The following is a 12,677-nucleotide window of genomic DNA, read 5'->3' as shown; positions in this document are numbered from 1 at the left end:
TAGACACCTCTCGACTGCCTCTTGAATGCCTTTTGGCCATTTGATTTAATTTCGAATACTTCTTAGCTACTCCCTGTCTTATAATCCTGCCAGTTGTGATTCAATAAAAAATAGTCCAAGTATCCTTAAAGATCTTTAACATGGTATATCTTCTCCTTTTTATAACACGTGTCCTTTTCAATTGGGTTTCTAAAGAACAGTAAGAAATAGGGTACAACATTGCCTCCTATATCGATGACCTTTGGTAAAAGGTGAATGCGATGTTGATTCATTGTTTGGCACAATAAATGTGATTGCTTGGCCATGTAAAAACATCAATTTTGACCATCTTGATCAGAAAACATCATAGTCAACCGACTTGGTCGAACTCAACCATCTTGGTAGAAAAATTATAAATTCGGTCATCATGGTTGAATTCGGCAGTTTTGGTTGAAAAACATTAAATTTAGCCATTTTGGTCGAACTCGACCATTTTGGTTTAAAAAAATGTCAAATTCGGCTGTCTTGGTCAAAGAACATTAAATTCGGTCATCTTGGTCGAACTTGGCCATCATGGTCTAAAAATATCAAAAGCAACCATTTTGGTCGAACTCGGCTATCTTCGTTGAAAAACACCAAAATCGGTCATTTGGTCAGAAAATGTCAAATTCAGCCACTTTGGTTGAACTTAGCCATCTTGATCAAAAAGCATCAAATTTGGCTATTCTATTCAAACTTGACCATCTTGATCGAAAAACGTCAAATTCGGTCATGAACGGCCCTGATTCGTTGTAAGGCAACACACACACACACACTCTCTCTCTCTCTCTCTCTCTCTCTCTCTCTCTCTCTCTCTCTCAACCGAAAAGATTCTCCTCCTTTATGGCTGAAGGCCCTAGTCCTAAGAGTTCAGATTCATCAAAATGAGCGGCTAGGATGAGACAATCCCCCCTCATGCGGATTGCCAAGATGACAACGCAACGAGCATTCCATTTTTGCAAAACCTCGTGCATGGCACCTGATTGCACTGGAGTTCGTGCGCACACGAGCATCCCAACGTGCGGAGCTGATATGATTTTGATCGGACCTCCATGCCCCACATGATGGACAGTTTGGATCATCTGATGCAATAACAGATGGTGGGCCATCTGATGATTGAACAGTCTGTCTTTTTAAACTCCGTCCATGCAAGTAGTGCTGATGTTTGACGTCGTGCGCTCACACGTGCTTTCCAGCATATGAAATACTTGGGTTCATATCTGTTGGGCCCAACCACTAGTGTGGATGTTAAAAAATATTTTTTCATTAGTGATATTTGTTAATGTTTCTAAATTAAAAGGGGATTTTCTTATTTTACAAATATGGGCTGGTTGTAGCTGACAGGAGTAGTGAAAATACAAGTAATTTTTTTAAGGTGTTTATTTTCGAAGCAATGTTTTATACAAGTATTTAAATACTTAGGTTGGATCCTTACTCTTGCTCGGTGCTCGGGTGGACTCTCAGGAGTTTCAACACATAGTCAAGGGTTCGAGTATCCATAGGTGGTGAAATCCCACTACGGTGTGTGTGGGTGTCACTACACCAAAATCGTCATTTAGGAACTGTTTTAAACAGTTCCTAAATGCTTCAGGAACGGTTTAATACCGTTCCTAAATGAGGCGTCGCAGAAAATCAAGAACGGTTCAGAACCGTTTGGGGTACTGTTTCAATTTTTAGAAACGGAATTTTAGGAACGGTTTTAAACCGTTCTGGTGCCAACGGTCATATTTGAGAACAGTATTTTTTCTTATTTTGAAACGATTTTAAACAAAAAAACCTGCCGTGTAAAATAAAATAAAATATATTTAAGCCATATTCATTTAAGAATCAAAAGACAGTAAAAACAACCATGATGTAATTTGAAACATTATTTATCCGACTTGCAAACCTGACAGTAAAAACTAAAATCTACAATGGAAGACTTCAGAATAAAAAGACAATTCAATGAAAGCCCGTCAAGCAGATGAAGAGCTCTACAATGTGATGGCCTTCTATATACCTAACTAACAAGCAATAAGTAAAAAAATAAGAACAAAAACATGTGAATAGATTGAAGGAACAACAATCAACTATCAAAACAGTGAAAAAAATTGTGACAATTGAACATACATATGGGGGACTGTTGCTAGTTGACTTACCCGGTTTTTGGATATGCTCGATGCACTCATGACCCGAGGGGAGCTCGTTCTAGACCAAGTGGGGCTACAATGTTTAGAAATGAGTCACACAGAGTTACATAAACAGCAGACCTTCTGGTGATCCAAACCATTTAGAAATAGGAAACTGTTTTGAAATAGTTAACAGCTAAAACAGGGAGGACAATTCAGTTCCCGCTTGCAAGGGAATTAGTTACCAGTGAAGAATATTGGGAAAGAAGAATATTCTTATTTGAATTAATGTCTTCCTGGAAATTCTAAAGTGAAATTTCTTAAGGACGAGACAAGGACATGAAAAGCACAATAGAAGTAAATAATATATAATGGAAGAAACAAGAGAATAGAACTTACAACAATGAGCTTTCCAACCTTTTCTGGCCTCTTTGCAATCTTAATTACAGTAGCAGCTACTACTCCAGATGATATCCTGACTTGTATGTTCACTCTCAATCATTGTAGGGAGGAAAAAGAGAAAAACTGAATATTTTGAGTTTCATAATAAATATTTGTAGATTACAAGTATTTCTGGGACTACATGAAGACAACTGTTTGCCAGACACAAACGAACAAATCGAAGTTCTAAAGACTCATTTGGCCTCACCTTTGAAACCCAAGGCAGGGCCTCACATGGATGGACCTTAAAAACCCATTTGGGCTACCCATCCAGTTGCATCCCCACCTATACTCATAGCCAAGGTTTAAAAAAATCATGACTCCGACCTCCTCTTTTTTTTCCTGAGTTACTGAACTGGGACTTATGCCTTACTTCCTCAATCAAGCACTATCTAATAGTCTATTGATGTAGGTTGATTACAATCAACAAGTTAGATATATAAAGAATACATAATATCAAAATTAAGACAATCAAATTCTGAAGTAAAGAAATTACGCGCAAATGTTTTGTTTATTTCATCAAAACTACTAGTGAGCAACAACATGGTATAACACAAGCAACAAGGTGAACTTAAAAAAAGTGTTAGATACTAATATCTGCTACCCATTCACTTTTACCTAAAAATAGAAATTGCCACTAGATTAACCTATATGGTGAGTCCTATAAATGCAACGTCAACAACTGCTCCAAATTAAAGCTCAAAACTCGTAGGCATCACTCACAACTGACCAAATCAACTAGGATCAGGAGACCAAAAGAAAACTCTGAAAGAACTCATCAACAACTAGTATCACTCGTATTGACTCATAAGTAACAGGTTGGCGGTGACTTTTCTGAGAAAACTGAACCTAAACCGGGCATCTCTTGAAATTTTAACTTCTTTCAGTTTTTCCAGAAGGCATAGCTGATAACATTAGTTAACTTGTAGAAAATAACAGTCAAATCAAACATATCTAACACATTTAAAACTTTTATAGAATGAAAAAAAAAAAAAAAACCATTTACAACTATAACCTAATACCCACCTAGAATGCAGAGCACCACACATCTTTTTGGGAACTTTTGGACTGTAGAAGCTATATGAGTAATGATCTCTATAACCTGTCGTTGAACCTGCATTCATTCACGAGAATTTGACTGCACTGCTATACATAAAATATTAAAAATAAAGGACAAAATGAAAGGATGAAGTGACTGAACATTTTGAGAGAGAGATGACAAGAATTAATATTTTTATTAAACCACTGCCAAGAGATCAAGGCATGCAACAAAAGAATACAAGGCAGCCGCAGCTATGAAAAACAGGCAAAAAGGGAGGCAGATCTCGCCTCCAAGCAATCTCTAACTAATTCAAGCCAAATCAAAGAATCAAGCCAAAGTTCCAAACTCAGGGAATTCATATATAAGCCGGAGCCCATCATGAGAAAATCATGTCCCCAAGCACACTCCCTGTGATTTGCGGTAATATTACAAGTGATCAATTAAACACGGGACTCTTTGTCATAGCCCATACTTCTACTGGAGCATTACGAAACAAAATAAGGAGGTACCTGTAAACCAATTAAGTCATCTGACAGACGGTAAGGCAACTAGTTCAGAAAGAACAAAAAACTCTCATATAACTTCAGACCTTGCTTTCCACAAAATAAATCAAGAAATGGAAGAAACAGAAAAAATAGCAGAATGGAAACCAGTAGTGCAGCTCGAACCAAAAAAATAATTAAAAAATCTCACAATTTTACCAATGTGTGAACAGGTGTGAGTACGGCATCTGATAGTCAAGGCTTTCCCATCATTGACACACCCAGGCATACATGAATTAAAAGTATAATCATTGAAGACCACCAACAACCTGGTCAAGTCTTAAGAGACTGAATGCACAACAACAGCAGCAGCAAAAAAAAAAAAAAAAGAAGAAGAAAAAAGAAAAAGTTCACGTACCCTGAGAGTATCGAATTCAGGCCCTTCTAAGGTATCATAGAAGCGATCTACTGGTGACATTTTTCTTATAATTAATTTCATTTGACTTATTTCTAGAAAACTTGAGGTATTGCAAACATATATCTCTCTCATGAAACTCATACTTTCCTGTCACTCTTTTTCTGTATGCAGCATTTCCTACTAATACAAAACCACCAACTTGTCATTGGCCCTCAAATAAGAAACTAAGGCCATCATTCAATGCATGACATTAGAAAAGCTTACCAGATCAGGCAAATGTGAACCAATCGAAACAAGAAGACCTGCTGCTGCCCTTTGCCAATCAGCATTGAGTTCCTACAAAAGAGAATATTTAGAAGATGTGAGAAGTCCAGATTGCGTCCATTTACCATGTATTACAAATAGCTCCAGTGCAAGTGAATTAACCACAAATTCAGATATATTCCTGTGAGAAAGACTCAAAAACAAGTAAACATATTCAGTTACAAAATCCAAAGCTGACATTAGTGTTAGTCCATCCAAGCTGCCCAACTCTCATGGGCGCCATTGAATATGGCTACAATGGAGACTACGTTAACCATCTAATTCTGTCATTGGTCATGGACAGCTGGTCATTTTATTTCAACTGGAAACGAATTGGATGGTTTGGAATATGTTACAAGTGGGGAATTCCTGGATTGATGTGCAGCCATACCATGTGTACATTCCATGATTCACCACCATTTAAGAAAATGTGAGGTAGTGTAGCCCCACCAAGAAAAACAGAAAAGGACCAAAGTCTCTCATCAACATCTTGGGGAAGTACACTTAAATTACATAAACCAGAAACACTGGTGTGCATGGAAACTTGACATACATACATGAGTTAAAAGGATGTGAAAAAAAAAAAAAAAACCATGACTCTTTCCCTCCATATATAGAAACCCATCTACATGATAGAACAAGCATTTGGGTTCTCATCGCTGAACATGGTGGTGTACTGATCTTCCTGTTTAGTCCCAGGATTAGAAAGAGCAAGGGCCTCAACATTTGGCTCTCGCTTCATCCTCTTCTTCCTCTTCCATTAAGTTTGGCTCTAACTTTGGGGAGAGGATTCTGCTTAGGGGCCAGAAATTTCTCCTGGTTGTATTTCAAAAAAAATAAAAAATAATAATAATATTAAAAATTTTGAAGAGCAATAATATAAAAAGTACTAGAAACATTGAAGCAAGGAGGTCAGTGGATATAACACATGCATTATGGTGGCTCCCACATAATTTGGTGACGTCAACACACCAAGGAGGTCAGTGGTGTGTGGCACACCACACGACAACATATCTTGTCCGTAGAATCAGTATTATCCAGTGTAGGTGGGCCTGGAAGCGGATTGGCTGGTGTACCTCACACCAGCTATATAGCTGCTGTATGTGCGTGTCGTGCGAAGACGAGCACTGACGCTCCTGGAGCTCCAAGTTGTATGAACGGTTCAAAGGAGATCAAAGTTACATGGGCCCCACAGTGATGTATTTATTATATCTACACTGTTCATCCATTTTTAGAGTTCATTTTAGAGCATTATCCAAAAAATGAATCATATCCAAAGATCATCTGGACCACACCATAAATAGCAGCGGAGATAATGATTCTCACTGTTAAAAAATTTGTAGGGCTCACCATAACGTTTATTTTGCATCCAATCTGTTCATAAGGTCACAAATACCTGAATGAAGAGGAAAAACAAATTTCATATTCATCCAAAACTTCTGTGACCTCAAAAAGGGATTCAATGGTAGACGTTCAATCCCCCACTGGTTTTTGCAGTGTGGTCCACTGGTTTTTATGTTGGGTCAAAAAATTCTTTTATGCATTATGAGAAATTGGTTTCTAATGTAGAATTTGCTTGGCTAGTTCGGAGAGTTAAAAAAAAAAAAAAAAACATAGTTAATTGCATAAGCATACATTCATACACATGGCCGTAAAAAAAAAAAAAAAAAAAAAAACTCACTATTCTATGTGGCTCATCATGATTTGAAATTAATTCCATGAATTTTCAATCAAAATCATACTTACATATATTTCAGTGAGAGGAGGCTTGATAGCTAGAGATCCAATTGTTACCTTGCAGCAGAGTGCATATTAAATAATAAGTTCAAAATACAACCTGAATAGTAATAAAAATAACCAATTCAAGTCCAAGCATTGAATTATTGTTGATCCAATAACATATCAGGTGTTTTAACCGAAATGAAGCTTTCACTAAAATGATCGTGAACAAAATAATGACCCAAGATATACGATGCAAGATAAATAGCTTGGTCTAATTAAAATACCATCATCCTGAATAGTTTGGTCTAATTAAAATACGATGCAACATGTATGTATCTTGGAGCTGAGCAAGCTACAAACATAGACATTGAATAGTTTGAAAAAGAAAAGAAAAGATATGAAAACCATCACCCTGAATAAAACCACAGTGAAGGTAAAGGACAAATTCTGTTAGCAATATAAAGATGGAAATGGGCATGGAGCTTCAAAACATTCTGCTGATTCTCCCTTGCTAATGGAAAATCAGTAACCTGCATTGCCAGAAAAACATGAAAGACCAACACCAAGAAATCCCTTGAGAAAGAAGAAGAAAACACACGCACGCATGCAACTAGCTCAGGCAAGTAGTTAGTATATGACAGACCATTCCTTCCATCTACAACATAAGTTGGCCACCCCATTGTTGCTTCAGCTTAGTTAAAAGGCTTTGTTCATGGTCAACATTCGTGCTCCTGTCAAACAACAAAAGATAATCCAGAAACCTTCCTTGACTAAGGAAATCATTTACTATAATCTAAATCATTGAAAAGTCTTTCAGGAGGGACAACCTTTTGCATTTTGACAGTTAAAAAGTTCAAATGCTCAGATTTCACATTTCTCCGCTTATTCTTTAGTAATTCATATGCCTGAAACAGATTTAGCAAACCATGTTATCTTTGATTTTTTACCTTCAATACAGTTTCTTCCTTCCACATATCAAATCCCTTGAAGAAAGACCTTGAAGAAGTACCGAATACATACGTACAAAAAAAATCAATGTACAAATAAGCCCAATTCAAATTAATGAAAGCAAAAAAAAAAAAAGTCAACGAACTGTCAACCTGAAACATATTCAAACAACCTTGGGTCAGCCTTGATGGGAATAAGGCCCAACCTATTGGCTAGGACTTCATCTTGGACCACGATGTGTTGTCTACACCAACCATTCAATGCAACAAAAAACAACTGAGCCAACCATCTCAAAAGATGGTTACAATTTATTGGGCAGACTGAATTTGTGTATGTGACTCAGATTGAGGCTGAGGAACTGCAAGTTTCTGTTTGTACAATTTAAAATACATTTCCAATCCATTCATCAGGAAAAAAGGCTACATAAAAAAAGAATAAGAAAAAAAAAACAAAAAAGAATGAAACCCATGAGCTAAAAAACATCAAAATAGAAACCCAAAGTACAAATATATTACACAAGAGAAGGACAAAAACATCATAAAGAATTGGGGCTCTTAGCGATTCAACACACCATGATGAACATGAAATTAGCTTCGAAAACAAACCCATGAGCTAAGAACATAAAAATAGAAGAAATACATAAATAAACATAAGCATAAAATGCATCAAGAAAACATCATCTAAATGCAAGAAATAGGAGAGTCTAGTAGCTCAAATGACAACTTTGAACATGAAGTCAGCACTAGAAACCAATCGACAAGCTAAAAAACATCACAAATGCATTGATTCTATAAAAATAAAAATAAAAATAAATAAATAAAATAATTTTAAAAAAATCATTAGGATGCATAAAACTAGGGAACTTCAGTGATTTGACGAACAACCATGAACATGAAATTCACTTCAAAACAAACTCGTCAGGTAAAGAACATAAAACGAAAAACCCAAATCATACAGTACATCAATATAATTAAAAAGAAAAAAAAAAACCATCAAATTGCATAGAATTAGGGATTTATAGCAATCCAAAATATGACTAAGAACATGAAATTACCATTGAGAACAGACTGTGAGCTAAAAAACCAAGTACAAAATGCATTAATAGAGGAAAAAACCATCAAGATGCATATAATTAGGGATTTAAGTCGGTCCAACAGACAACCGTGAGTAAGAATATTAGCTTTGAAAACAAAACAATGAGCTAAAAACTATTTAAAAAAAAAAAAACAAAAAAACAAAACAAAACACCAAATCAGAAAATGAATCAATAGTAAAAAGGGTGTATGGTGAAAATTAACAGAAGTGAAATTCACATGAATCTATCAAAATAATGGAAAAAATCTATTTTTTCTAAATGAAACGAGATGGATCGAAGCAAAACAAGCAGATGGTAATAGCAGATCTGGAAAATCAAATACAGAGCAGAATTTTTATTTTTTTTTTTAAAGAACTTAACTATTATGCCAAGGTTGAATGGCTAGAACCTTTGAGCACCACAGCTACAGCAACATCATTGGACCCTCTCCTAGCAAGAGTAAATGGAATGTTTAATCTAGAAGCTAGAATTCTGATCTAGACACTAGAGGCCAAAACAATAGATCAGACAATTATTGTAGCCACATGAATGAAAATAACAGATGGCCCTAAAAAAGCTGTGGAAATTTGATAGTTAAACAGGTTTAGACAACCCATCATGCTTCTACATGTGTGCCCTACCTGATTGTTAGACACAGCCTGAGTTTTTGGTCAGATACCGCTTGATACATGGATCAGATGCCTTATACACATCCCAAGTTGCAGCATATGGCTGTGCATGGAGGTGTGGAGGGACAGGTTTGGAGCTATAGCAAAACTGTTCCATAACACCTATTCAAACCCATTAAAAACAAAAGAAACAAGTGGTGAAGAAATTCTTGTCTGCAAGGGATGTGCTAGCTGTACCTAAGCCCAGATCAAGGAGTAGGTTCATGTCAGAGGGGCAGCCAGTCCTAGCACTGTGCCAAACTTCTTGTTTCAGATATGACTGGCAGAACAGGAATATCATAAAACCAACCCCAAGTAGTTGGGCCCAAGCCTATCATGAAGATGATGAGAGGTGGTGGCTTCTCCAACCATATAAACATAAAAGGGTATATAGAAAAAACGTCAGCAACTACATAGTTAAAAAAAAACCAATAGAAGATAAATTAAAAGTGATATCGATAAGAAAGACCTTCCCTCTGACGCCTAATCTTTCAAAAAGAAAACAAAAACAACCAAATCAAAAGTTTCATAGCACCACCCAAAGTGAACCTCAGAGCTACAGTAACCACAAAGCTTATGAAGTCCTTAACCTTCTCCTCTATTCCACTCTTGAAACTATCCAAATCACATGATACAAAAATGACTAAAAATTCAAATCAGCTTACGGTCTTCCCACTTTAACCATTGCAGCAATCCAGTTACCGATTCAATTCCACATATGAGCCACCAAGCCATAACAGTAGCAGGTTATATGCTGCAGTCACATTTCTGTCTGATGTGATTGGGCCATGAATTGAGTGAAAAAAGATATTTTTGTGTAAATTCGTTGATTTTGTATAGTCCCGAGCAGCATTAGGAGTGTAAATGGGCTCGGCTAGGCAGTTTCTAAGGCTTGTGCAAACTTGGCCTGGGGCAAAATACAAGGGTCCAGGCCTGGCCAGCCCACCAGATAAGCATCTAGGTCCCCACCCAACCCACTTGCCAAGTATCCATTCCAATGGTGTTAAACGAGTCGGACCAGACGAGGTTGTCATGTCAGGCCTTACACATATCTAAAAGCAGGCCTCACCTGATAGTTATCAGGCATCCAAACTAACAGCCATCATCCAGTCCCAGCGCAGCTCACAGCGAACTGGACATGGGCCCATGCTGGGTCAGCTGGCCCGCTTTCAAATTTCACCCCTAAATGGCATCTTGATCATCTACATGAGACTTGGAATCTAATCTAACTGATGGCGTATTACAAACACTGATCATTTCCTGCAACAAGACTATTTGAGAACCCACAGAATAAAAATTCGCATTCCTTGGATACACTAAGATTCTTGCTAGCGATGCTCAAGTAAATTAAAGTAAATATAATACCTGAAAATTATGAGCAGCCTTGGGATCTCCAGGATTTTTATCAGGGTGTACCAACCCTGCCTACAAAACCAACACACAAATATAGCTTAATAACTAAAATGATCTCATGGCATACTTATGGTTTTGGGAAAACAAATGCAATGATAATTAATAAACAGTTTGCTAGAGGGTGCAAAAGGCATTTGCGGCCACTTTCAATTGAAAATGGTGCTTCGTTTGGAAAGTCTAGAAACCCCATTCTGCATTGAGTATGATAGAGAGCACCGATCAAACCAGGTCTAGATTGACAGTGGTCTCATTTCTTCAAATAGAAGAATAAGACAATGGCCAATGGACCAATGGCCATTCCACTCAATGCTGATGTAGTAATTTCAAATACAGCCTAAGATTTTATTGCAAATATGTTTAGCAAAACGGACTACTAAATCTGATTGAAAGGTTGAGATCGGGAGAGGGAGATCAAGAGAGAGGGTTGAGATTGGGAGAGGGAGATCGAAAGAGAGGGAGATTTGAGGGAGAGGGGGATCGAGAGAGAGGGAGGGAGAGTGAGAGGGTTGAGATCGGAAGATCGAAAGAGAGGGAGATTGAGAGAGGGAGAGTGAGAGGGAGATTGAGAGAGGGAGACGGAGACGGAGACGAATAGAGGGATTTTAGGGCTTCTGGAGCAAGAAAAGGGTTAAAACCCATCAGTAGTCTGCGGCGCATATAGAGCAATGTGCATCTTGGGCTTGTGGGGTCCACTCAGAGGTTTTTAATCGAATCCATTCCGTCCATCTGTTTCAAAATAAAACAATAAAACACAATAAGAAGAAATACGAAGATCCAACACTCAATTGGGACACACCAACAAAACCGTGGAAAGAACAACGTATAACACAATGACTCTAGTACGGTTTACTACCGTTTCAAATCAGAAACGGCTTTAAGCTGTTTCTGAACCAAAATTTCAACCGTACTAGTTCGGCGATTTTGGTGTAGTGTGTTGGGGTCCACCATGATATTTTTGACCAATCCAGTTCATCCATTCATTTCATAAAGTTAAATTAAGAGAGGGAATCGAAAGTGTGGCAGATCTAAAACTTACGTGGACCACATCTATCAATTTGTATGTCCAAATGATCATTCTGGACAATTTAACAGTTGGATCGCTATCAAATATAATCAAACCCAATCCTAAAGGATCCTAGGGTGATGTTTAATGAAATCCACTCCGCCAATTCAACCTGAATAGGCCTATTGGGCCATCAGGCACAAGATGAGACGGATCCAAAGCTCATGTGGGTCATACTAAGCAGGTATGGCTCATCCACAACTAAACAACTAGGACGATGGTTGTTCTTCAAATACACATGCTGCAAGTGGGCTGCATGTGCTAGCATGGAAAATGCATCTGAGATCCAACCCTTCAACTGGCAGGTCCCACTGCCCGTGCCTCAGCCAAAGATCAGGTGACTCCATATAATTCTTTTGTTTATTTTTGAAAGTCTCACTCCATCTTTTTTTTTTTTTTTTTAACACACATACAGAAGTTCATTTAAGTGGGCAACCAGGATTGTCAAACTGATGCAATTTTGTGTGGTATAGCGATCCATTGTAGTGTGTAGGTTCCATTGTAAAGCAGAAACACAAACATACACTAGATATTTTCAAAAGGCAGAGAGCATTTTCAAATACACTACATATTTTGAAAAGGCAAAGACTGGTGATAGTTCGCCTCCATTTTCAAAATGGTGTGGCTCATCCATTATACAAGTGACATTCTTCTCCTTCCCCTTCTTCTTCTCCTTCTTGAGGGATCGCAATTTTATCACAACTTGCAAAAGCTTTAAGAACCTAGCTCAACCGATCGCCATCTTCTTCACCTTGACAAAAACATTAACTGGCGAGCTTACTTTGCTATGGAATATTTTGTGGTTGCATTCAGACCATATTGTCCAGACCACGGTAGTAAGGAAAGTGTTCACAACACCTTTTCTTGGACAAAAAAAATACCCATGCCAAACACGGATCAGGTCTATCGAACGGGCCATTGCACATCAAACTCTAAGCAAACCAAAGAATCTCCCCCACAGCTTGTCCAAAATCAT

At 37.6% G+C, this 12,677-nt stretch overlaps 2 long non-coding RNA genes across 5 annotated transcripts; both read right to left on the bottom strand.

Annotated features, from left to right (window-relative positions):
- Positions 1-1,740: 1,740 nt before the first annotated feature.
- Positions 1,741-3,767, bottom strand: LOC131227087 (uncharacterized). 2 transcript variants are annotated; one of them, XR_009162063.1, is made up of 2 exons: positions 2,157-3,767; positions 1,741-2,021 (listed from the first exon to the last, which is right to left on the bottom strand). It is a non-coding gene; the product is annotated as an uncharacterized LOC131227087 (long non-coding RNA). The 2 variants fall into 2 exon arrangements; XR_009162062.1 differs by having other exon boundaries at positions 1,741-2,017.
- Positions 3,768-3,769: 2 nt separating this feature from the next.
- LOC131227085 (uncharacterized) lies at positions 3,770-11,512 on the bottom strand. 3 transcript variants are annotated; one of them, XR_009162059.1, is made up of 4 exons: positions 10,591-11,512; positions 7,482-7,850; positions 6,559-7,265; positions 3,770-4,845 (listed from the first exon to the last, which is right to left on the bottom strand). It is a non-coding gene; the product is annotated as an uncharacterized LOC131227085 (long non-coding RNA). The 3 variants fall into 3 exon arrangements; XR_009162061.1 differs by lacking the exon at positions 6,559-7,265; XR_009162060.1 differs by lacking the exons at positions 6,559-7,265; positions 7,482-7,850 and having other exon boundaries at positions 3,770-5,628.
- Between the last annotated feature and the right edge of the window lie 1,165 nt (positions 11,513-12,677).

Source organism: Magnolia sinica, chromosome 15 (genome assembly GCF_029962835.1).
Source record: "Magnolia sinica isolate HGM2019 chromosome 15, MsV1, whole genome shotgun sequence".
NCBI lineage: Eukaryota > Viridiplantae > Streptophyta > Magnoliopsida > Magnoliales > Magnoliaceae > Magnolia > Magnolia sinica.
Note: the sequence above shows the minus strand (reverse complement) of the source record. Positions and strands in the feature narration are given on the sequence as shown.